Source organism: Desmodus rotundus, chromosome 3, assembly GCF_022682495.2.
Source record: "Desmodus rotundus isolate HL8 chromosome 3, HLdesRot8A.1, whole genome shotgun sequence".
Lineage (NCBI taxonomy): Eukaryota > Metazoa > Chordata > Mammalia > Chiroptera > Phyllostomidae > Desmodus > Desmodus rotundus.
In genome coordinates this window covers 193,801,829-193,811,959 of record NC_071389.1, presented here as the reverse complement: position 1 = coordinate 193,811,959, position 10,131 = coordinate 193,801,829, and positions in this window count along the sequence as shown.

Here is a 10,131-nt window from a genome sequence, read left to right as displayed (position 1 = left end):
TACCCTTACTGCTGAGCCCTTGCTGAAGTAAGTCCCTAGGCCTGGAGTGCTGGCCTCCACCACGCCACCACTCAAGCCCAGCTCAAATGCCACCTCTTTCAGGAAGCCTCCCTGGTTCCCTCTGCAGGTAGTGCTCATGAGCTCTTCTGTCATATTAGAGTGCAAAGGTTGGTTTACACCTCCACCTTCCCCTGGAGCTCTGGCTGTACTTACTCATCCCTAGATCCTCAGACCTACACAGGACTGTTCCGGCCAATCCTCGCTGCAGGGCTGCTAACCGGAGCAAGCACCTGTTACAAACCTAATCACACCTTCTGTGCTGAAACTCCTCCACTGCTCACCCTGCACTTGGAAGAAAGTCCAAACCTAGCCCTGCCTCCCTCTGCAGCTCTGAAGGTCCTGCTGGCTTCCCCAGCCCCCTCTCCCAGGCTGCCCCCTTCCCACACTGGCCTCCCTTCCATTTCCAGAATGCTCTAGGTCGTCTGCCCCTCAGAGCCCTCATGCATGCTGTTCCTCTGCTGGAATGCTCTTCCCTGTCTCCTTTGGGACTTAGTTAGGAAGTCCCTTCTTTAGCGCACTCACGCACCACCGATGCCAGCAGAAAGACAGCAGAGAGGGCGGAGACGAGGACGCAGCCATGCTCTGGGTCCATGAGTCACAGGACGGGCCCTTCTGACTCTCCCGGCCCCCAGCGCATACTGCCATTGGACCCCCAGGACTGGGACAGGTGTCTGGGGGGACAGAGTCAGCTGGGTGCAGCCTGGAGCCAGGGTCTCCCGCAGCAGACCATTTGTCATCTCCCAGACTGGGGACAGGAGCCATCCTCAGGATCCCAAGGGCTGGCTGGCTCAGAGAATGCAGAGCAACTAGCAGCCTCAAGCCCTTCATCTGAACCTCCTCTCTGTCACCCCAAGGGACCTGTTACCCCAAACAGAGTGCAGGGTAGAGCAGAGTCCCCAGGAGGAAATGTGCTCCGGTCCCAGCCCTGCAGCCCAAACCGAAGAGCATGTCTCTCTCTTCATCCAGGCAGGCCAGCGCCAGGGGGTCTTCTGAGCCAAGCTCCTTTGTGGGCTCCCTGGGAGGTGAGGACAGAGCTGGGAAAAGACGGAGCAGAAGACAAGAAAGGAGAGAGAGAGAGAGAGAGAGAGATCCAACCAACAACTATTTATTGAGCAAAGACACTCAGGATACAGAGATAAGTTCAGATGGCAGGTCGAACACAAGTTGAAATTTCCCATCCTCCTCCAGCCACATAAAATATGCTGGATAATACATTTTTAAGTATTTTAAGCCTATAGAACCCAGCTCAAGAGCAAGAGAATATAATTTTTCGGTTTTAAGAGAGGAGGAACCTACACCAGTAAGAGAAGCGGGAGCGCCACACCCCATAGGAAAATTGAGGGTGCTTAAGGGCCTTTGGGGCCGAGATTTTAATGCTAGTCTGGGTCTCGGTCCAGGCTGCGGCCGTGGTGCGCTGGCAAGAGGTCAAAGCTGAGCTCCCAGTATGAAGCCGGTGTCAGGACTGATTAGAGGAGCAGACTTCTCAGCTGTCAGCCTGGGTCGCTGCAGGAGTTGAGATGCTCCCTCCCGGGCCACAGGAGGAAGGAGTACAGACCCTGGATCAGAGCCTGAAGCCTGCAGAGTGCTCTAGTGGGGGCCCAGATCCAAGCTCAGGACTCCCAAGGTGAGGCACCACATCACGACGCTGGAGTCCACGAGCCTGCACGGGCCCCTGACCCCAAATCACCCATCATGCAAAGAACGCCTGGCCTGGGAAACCCAGCTTAGCAAGCCACATGCTGGAGTTGTCATCTGAAGACCGGGAAATCTTACAAAGGACGACTCTGATCCGGGCACTGGAGGCTCGGGGCTGCCAGACTGCAGGATGAAGCAATCCGGCGAGAGTAACAGGCGGGGTTAAGCGTGGCAGCTGTGACAGGCAGGTGCCAAGAGGTACAAGCACCTTGCCGTGGTCAGGGACAAGACCGAAGTGACACCAGTTTTTGCAAAAAACCAATCCAGCCCGAGCATCTGATTGCGTGTATCGCCACACGCGTATATTTGAAAGCAGATATCGTTATACATAGATGTCGATGTAAGAAATGGCCAAACCTGTAGAGTTTTAGTGAGTTCATCTGAGCCAAAAATGGATCACAGCTGCCACGAAGCAAAATCTCAACGGACTGAGAAAATACCTCAGAGAATGGCAGTTTTGCAGCTTATTTGATGCCTTAGACTCAAAGGCGGAGACGGAAGGGGTCACATGAAACCCACTGGTGGTGGATTAAGGGGGTGGGAAAAAGCAAAGTGGGGAATCTCTGGCGTTGGGTAAAAAGTCAAATGGAGAAACACACGCTTCTTTTGCATCGGTGGGTATGAGACAGTTAATAATAGACGTTTACAGCACATAGAGATGGTATTTGGGGAACCAGACAGCAGTGAGGGGTCCTGTGGCCTCCGCTCAGCGAGGGGTCTGCAGAAGGAGAGTACGCTGGCACCCCGAAGGCCGGTTACCTTAGAGCAAGAACACAACAGCCAGCCTCGCTTACAGTAAAGACCGACCTCTGTCCAGGAAGCTACTGCAGGCCCGGGCTGGGGCTACCCGCCAGGCAGGCCCCCTGAGGGTGTTGGTTTTAGGATGCGGACCCTTTCCTGCCCACAGCGACATGTCTGTAAAGACACACACTTGTGCAGGCCGGCGTGGGTGTGTTTGTGCCACGTCTCCACGAGAGCCCTGAGGGTGTGCGGTGGTGGCCCGTGCGTGCAAGAGGACGTGCCGGATGCTCACATCCACATCGGTGCACAATGGGCATCCGTGTGAATGTGTTCACTCCAAGTTCACGTGCCCTGCCGGACCCTTTCTTGACTCCTCCGTACAACAGGTTTACCAACTGGGGTTGTAGTGAGAATTCACGAGAAAAACGCAAAATTCCCAAAGTGCCTAGACACGTGGGAATTTCCTATTTGTGTTTATGGTTTTCAGTGTGTGTGGGGGTGGGGGGGGGTTGGGCAGGGCAAGCCCTCAGGTTCAACTTCCCAGGTTTCTTGAGGTCTTGCCTTCCCATCCACGCCCCCTTGACTCCAGAAAGCCTCCAGGCTCTGACTCAAGCAAGGTTGTCCAGGGAAGGGCCCAGGGCCTGGGGCGGGCCTTCCCCTCTCCCCACCCCTTCTTCTGTCCCTGCCATGGTTCTGCTGAATGTGGGCATTTCTCTGGCTCCTCATACACAGAACACCGCTGCTAATTTTGTGCCTGGGCTCTGCTATCGTGTCATTTGAGGCCAGACACTTTGTCAGCAGTGGGCTCCCATCCTGCCACCGCTGCTGCTGTGGTTCTGTCTCCCTGTCCCTGCTGGAGAAGAGGAGACACGCTCTTCACACGTCCCATTAAGCAAATATTTCTCAAGCTCTGTGGGAAGGTACAGAGAAAGGCCTGAAGTGATCTCTCCTACATTGAAACATAACCTCCAATCTCCACAGCCTGTGAGTAAACAAACAAACAGTCACTGATCAGTGGGAATGCGTAGCCCCAGCCCCGACACTAAAGTCCACGTGCTTTGTCCTTAGAAGCCCCTCCTGCCCCTCCTGCCCCCCCTTCCCCGCCAGGTTATGTCGGGAGCACACCAAACCTAACAGTCTGAGCGGCTAGTGAGGAGGAAGAGAACTGCCAGGGGCCGTGAGGCTCAAAGTGACAGTGAAGTGACATTCTGACGGTGACAGAGAGGATGGAATGCTGAAAAAGAAGAAAGGCTCAAATACTGAAAAACAAAAGCCAGGGCCTTTTAGAGAAGGGGCCCGCTGCTGCTCCTTGGGAAGTTTACCTCCCGCCTTTGGTAACCACGCCTTGGGAACAGGTTCAATACTCTCAGACCAGACCTGGGGGATTCCCAGACTGAGTGAGGCCTGGTTCTAAAAGTCACAAAATGCGCGTTCCGGGTGCTGAGGACCCAAGCACGGCGCTCAAGTTAGAGATGGGGAAACCCTCCTCCCAGTCGTGCCGACGGCCCCCCGCTGTGGGAAATGGAGCGTGGTGGCCTGTGACGGGTGACAATGGAGGGGGTGGAGGAGTGAGCGCTTTCTGCAGGACCAGGAGATGCCCTAGGGAGCTCATTATGGGAACTCAGCGGATGCCGGCTGCCTGAGTCAGCGGCCCTCCTAGGGAAGGGAAGGAAGATCCCACATTAGACTAGGAAGATTCTGGATGATCCCTCACACACTGCATTCCCCAATCCTGACCCACATGTGTCTCCCTTCATAATTGATGAGGGGAGTGCCACTGGATCGCCTGCCTGAGCCATAAATAGCCACCTCTGGCCGGCCTGGGGAGCAGTATGTGAAGACTGCAGGGTGAGGTGGGGCCCCGCCCCTCCAGGAGGCCCCAGCACCCGCAGGGCTGCTCAGGAACCCTGGTGCCCTGGCTCCGACATGTGCCAGCTGTGCGTCCTCTCTGACCACCAGCTTCCTTGTTCATTTCTAAATGGGAATGATCATAGTTGCTTCATAGGATTACTGCGTTATTCGTTTGTTCAAAATACATTGAGCACCTACTATGTGCCAGACACCTACTGTGTGCCTGGCTCCAAATGAAACATTGTTCTCGTCATGCATGCATTCTGGAGGCGTGTTACATAGACAATGAATGCCAAGGGCGTAGTACAATGCCTGACACGTAGAAGGCAGTCAGTAAATGACAGATGTTAATGTGATTATTATTGATGATAATTTCCTTGGTATGGCTTGGTCTCTTCTTGCTCTGTCTCCCCCTGCACTACTTATTCCGTTTTGTCTTAAAACTTACCACATTAAATTCTAATTTTTTCCCCGTATTTGCCATCCATTCTAATGAGGCACTTGACAGGTGGAAACGACTCTGCACTTAATCAAAATGTTGACGGGAAAAGACCACCAGGGGACGCTGCGATTCAGCATCGGTTTCCACTTTGCAGCGCCACCTGGAGGAGTAATGTCATATTCGCAACAGAAGGTCTAGTCTAACCGCAGAGTCAAATAGTGAGCTAGCCCCATCACTCAGAATCTGAGCAAGATTCCCCGGATGGTAGGGATCCCGAATCACCTGTCCGTTGATCATAAATATGATAATGGCCAAGATGCACTGAATTCGCCATTTAACCATCCCTTCACCATAAAATTGCAGGAGCCTATGAGTTAGCATTTGCAAAGCCCTTAGAACTGTGCCGGGTCCGAAGTCCTGCTCAGTACAGGGGGTTCGGATTATTGCTACTTAATCCTCATGCCAGCCCCCATAACATAAGTCATATTTTTATTCCTGGTCATATTTTTATCCCTGGAGATAAGGAAACCGAGGCCCTATGGGGTTAGGAGACTGGACCAAAATGACTCAGTGAGTGAGTGGCAAAGTAGGATCTTGGCCTCACATCTGGCTGACCCCAAAGCTCCCACTGTTACAACGGTGTGATGCCGGGCCCCATCATTTACTCACCCCTCAAGCACTCACTTGGCATCCACTCTGCCCAGGTACACAGAACGCAGAGATGAGTTTGGCACAATTGTTGCTCTCAAGGAACTCGTGCTCCCGCTGAAGTACACACACACACACAGGCATGCACACGTGCATGCATGCACACACTTATACACACATATCCACAGGTGTGCACACATGTGTTCACACACATGCACACACAGAGGCGTGTGTGCACACATAAACATATTCCCATGCATGCACACACGCACACAGAACAAAGTGTAACTCAGGGAGAAGCCAGGAGATACATGTTAAGAATTCCATTTCCCCCGCTGCATGCTCAGTGCTGTCCCAACCCTCAGAGGGTTACAAACGCACATGTCTCCAGGGGCCTAGCAGGCATCCTCCCTGTGTCAGACGGAGCTGGGGAAGGAAGGCTCACAACTATGGCACAGGACTCCAAGGACTCTACACTGGCCTTCAGGCTAGACCTTGACTTACCAGCAGTTCGTTGGCCCTCTCTACAGCCTTAGGTGTTCACGCAGGTCCGTTGGCCTCTGTCTGCACTATTGCTCCAGCACCTGCAAGTGTTGGGGTCAGGAAGCAGGGCAGAGGGACCTGTATGTAAGGCACAGCAATCCTCTGGACTTCCTTCAAAGAGCAGAGAATCCACTGGAGTGTTTAAATGAAGAGGGATGTAATCTGACTAAGGATTTAAAAAGATCCCTTTGCTGCTTAGCTTGTGGTTCACAGGAGGTGTCACTGGAAGGGAGTAGATTAAGCGTCTCCAACACCTTCTAACTCAGTCTTTAAAAGTCAGCTTTATCGAGGTGTGATTTACATGCAATAAAACTCACCACCTGAAGCCTACAGTTTGATGGGTTTGGACAATTACGCAACCACATGTCAACATAGGACATTTCCATTATCCCAAAAGATCCCTTGTCTCTTTCCTAACGGTGTCCTCCTTTCCCCACCCCAGGTGGCCCTGGCCACCACTCACCTGCTTTCTAGCATTCAACTTTGTCATGTCTGAAATTTCATACGAATGGGCTCACAGAGTGTGTGGTCTTTTATGCCGGGCTTTTTCCACCTCGTAGAAGGCTGTTGAATTCCATCGGTGTTGACGTGCACACCAGCGATCTAGTTTTTATTGCCGAGTAGGACTCTGTTACATAGATACACCACGACTTGTTTATCCAATCACAGATTGGTGGACAGCAGGGTTGCTGCCAGTCGGGGCCAGCAGAACAAAGCTGCTACAAACATCCGCGCACGCAGGCTTGTGTGGGCGTGCACTTCCGCTTCTTTTGACTAAATGTCCAAGAGGGGGACGCTGGGTCGTATGGTAGGTGTGTACTTCACTTCGTGAGAAAACTGTTTCTGAGGAGGCTGTAACCATTTTGCCTTCCCACCAGCCAGGGTCTCAGGAGGCAGACAGTGGAAGGTTCCAGGTCCACACTGGCTCAGAGACGGTGACCCCAGGTCTGGGAAGCCTGGGGGTCTGCATGCAGTCACAGCCTCTGGGCTGGTCATTAAACTGCCTCCTCTGAGCGCCGAACCTATCCCCCTATCCCCCTATCCTCCGCTTTCTGGCACTGGGTTTGGGACTCAAACCACATTTCTGCTCTGTGGGCTACCCCATTAGTCTCTGTCAATAGGGGGCGCTAGAGGGAAACCGAAGGACAGAGAGGAGGAAGGCATTTGCTGGTCCCAGTAACAATGGATTCTAGTTTCCAGTTCTTCCCACATTGCCAAGATGACTCGCATCTGCCCCAGCCTCAAAGGCCCGAAGCTCTGAGTCCGGACTCTCTGAGGGCCCTTGTCTCAGCTCTAAGGCACCTGCACCAGTTGGACAACACCATCCTACCAGCTCCCTCCTCCGAGCTCCGAGGCTCTGACAACCCCACTCTCTTCCTTCCGCCCCACCCCTCTGGCGGCAGGAACAGTTACCATCTTGGCTTACTTCAGGTGCCCCTTTCGCCTATCTGGTCTTTCAAGATCTATTCAACCAACCCCCTGTGTTACATTCTCACTGCTAAAATAATCTGTGTGCTTTCGGTTTCCCCAACATACAGGCAGACCAGCAGCCCCCAAGTCTAGCTTCCGGCTGGAGGTTCCCATCAGAGAAGGATGGGCCCTCGGCCAACCACTCTGACCATCAGTGTCTTCCTCTGTGAAGGCACCTGACAAAGCCCGATACAGCTGAGGGCTCATGAGGAAGGAAGTGGGGGAAGGGGGCACTTTATGTAAGTCAGTGGCACCTGCTCAGTTTGGGCAAGTCACAGATTTTGCTGGGAATGCAAATTCCTCCCCCTCCTCACTGTGCTTTGCTTCTTCCTCAGTAGGGACTGCTAAAATCCCCTAGGATCCACGCTCCCCTCTTCCTTCGGTGATAAAGCCCCTGAGCTGTAGCTGGGCTTGTGGCCACTCAGCTAGAAGTAATGTCTCTGAATGGACCTTGCAGCTACATGTGACCATGTGACCAAGTGCTGGCCAGTGGGAAGGGAGGGAAAACTACAGGCACAACTTCTTGGCTGTGTGCTCAGAGGGTGAAGACGGGTTCTCCCTGTCCCTTCCCCTTTCCTACTGGCTGGAGGCACCAAGGAGGGAAGACGGTTGAGCACTAAAGTAGAGGGAGCTTGGGACTCAACCCCAGACTGCTGCTGTTTATGAGAAAGAACCCTCTTCTCTGCTGAAGCCACTGCTATTTTGACTTTTGTTACAGCAGCTGAATCTGTGTCCTATTTCCTGCACTAGAGCTGGGCTTAGCCAAGGTTTTCTGTAAAGAGCCAGGCAGCAAGTGTTTTAAGCTTTGCAGTGCACCATTCTGTCCTCACTATTGGTTCTTCTGTCATTACCTGAGAGCCATCGGAGCAGTAAATCACTGAGCGCACGTGCCTGTCTCCCAATAAAACTTTATTTACAAAAATAGGCATCAGGTGTGGCCCTCGACCCTGCAGCGAAGTTGAGAGCCAAGAATCTCCGTGGTCACAGTCCCCAGACTGGGTGTCAGGAGAGCTCAGGAGGGCGGATCCTTGCCGAGGAGGCTGAGCAGCTGCCCAAGTGCTTGACTCTGCTCCCACCCAAGGGTCACCTCCTCCCTGGGGGTCTAGTTCCACTTCTTTGTGCTACTAGATGCCACGGCCTTTCACACCTCTGCCCCAGGGCAGGAGGGCATTTGCATAGTCTAGACCTGTTAGACTTGACTTTCTCAAAGGCACCAAAAGAGGGGGGAGGGTGTATAACCAGTAGAACAGCCAAGGCTCCAGGCTGTCCAGTCTCCACACAGGGAAGGAATGCCAACCTTCCCTGCTCCTGAGTCCCTCCCTCTTTGCGCTTTGTAGCTGTTCGAAGCCCCTGGCCCAAGCTCCCTCTCACTCCAGACCCAGCCCCCAGGGCGCATCTTCCTCTTGCCCTCCCCGCCTGTTCTTCCTGTAGATCCACCTGGCCTCTGTCCATGCATTCTCTCCACTGTCATTCCACCTCCATGACTTGATGGTTCTTCTTTATCCTTTTCATTCTGCATTGTCTAAGATTCAAAGCTGGTCAAAGAGTTTCCTCGAAGTCTGGGGGGCCCCTCCCTCTGGTTTCTATGGGTGGCAGCCTCTCTCAGAGCATCCTCCAGACTTGCCTCTTCTTCCTGCTAGGGGTTGTGTGCCATGAGCGCATTTGGGTCAAGGACTGGGTCATACTCATCTATAAATCTCTGCGTTCAAAACAGGACCAACAGAAGCTTGTGGGAGGGAGGTAAGAAGGGAGAGAGGGAGAGGGGCATGTGAAGGGGGCACAGCAGCTGAGCTTCCTGTGCCAGGCTGGACCCTGGTGACTGACATAATGCATTTCCTCCTCCCCATAGCCTCTGCCTTATACTAGGGAAGAGCTCTTCCTCTCTCCCAGCCCACAAAGCACAATAACTGCCCACAGCGCCCCACTACCCCGGAAGTGCACACCCAGGAACCAGGCAGCTTTGCAATAGGAGGTTCTAGAACTTCTGTAACTGCCCTTCTGTCCCCTCACCCTTTGGCAATCTGCTCCCACCCCGAGGCCCTAGCCCTCCAAGAGGGTTGCCGTGGCCTCCAGGATGGCACCCTGCTGGAGCCCCACCTGGGGTCCCCGTCTCTAGCCCTGGCCTCTGCTGACTGCCCAGGGTGCTCCCTCCATCCAGCCCCCTCACCCACCACTTAATCGATCATCTCCTCCTGAGTGCCTGGGACTCCTTCCCAGGCTCCTCTTTACCGGCTTCCTCAGCCCCTTCCCACCCCCACTGTCTGTGGGCTTCTTCCACGCCCATGCCTCTACAACCATCTGCACACCGACGGTCACCCAGTCTCTCCCTGGAGTGCCAGGCCCATGTGTCCAGCTCTCACAGGCGGGCATAGGTAACCAGGTTCTTGGTGATCAGAACAAAGAATGGAACCGAACACAATTTATAGCAGAGAACATGGGAGCAGGCCAACTCCAAGCAGAGATTGACCTCAGGGGCTGGAGGGATTCTATTCTTATAAGGTGGATCCTTCCTGGCTAGTCTTGGGGGGCTTTTACTATGCATGTGCAAGTAGTTGTATCACTTTAAAGCTACTGCACATGTGGTCTCCCATGATTTTCCCTGATTGGCCACCAGAGAAGGGGTCACACAATGTTACTGAATGAACCGCCCCCTTCTCCTGGGGCCCCTGTACTAGGTGCGC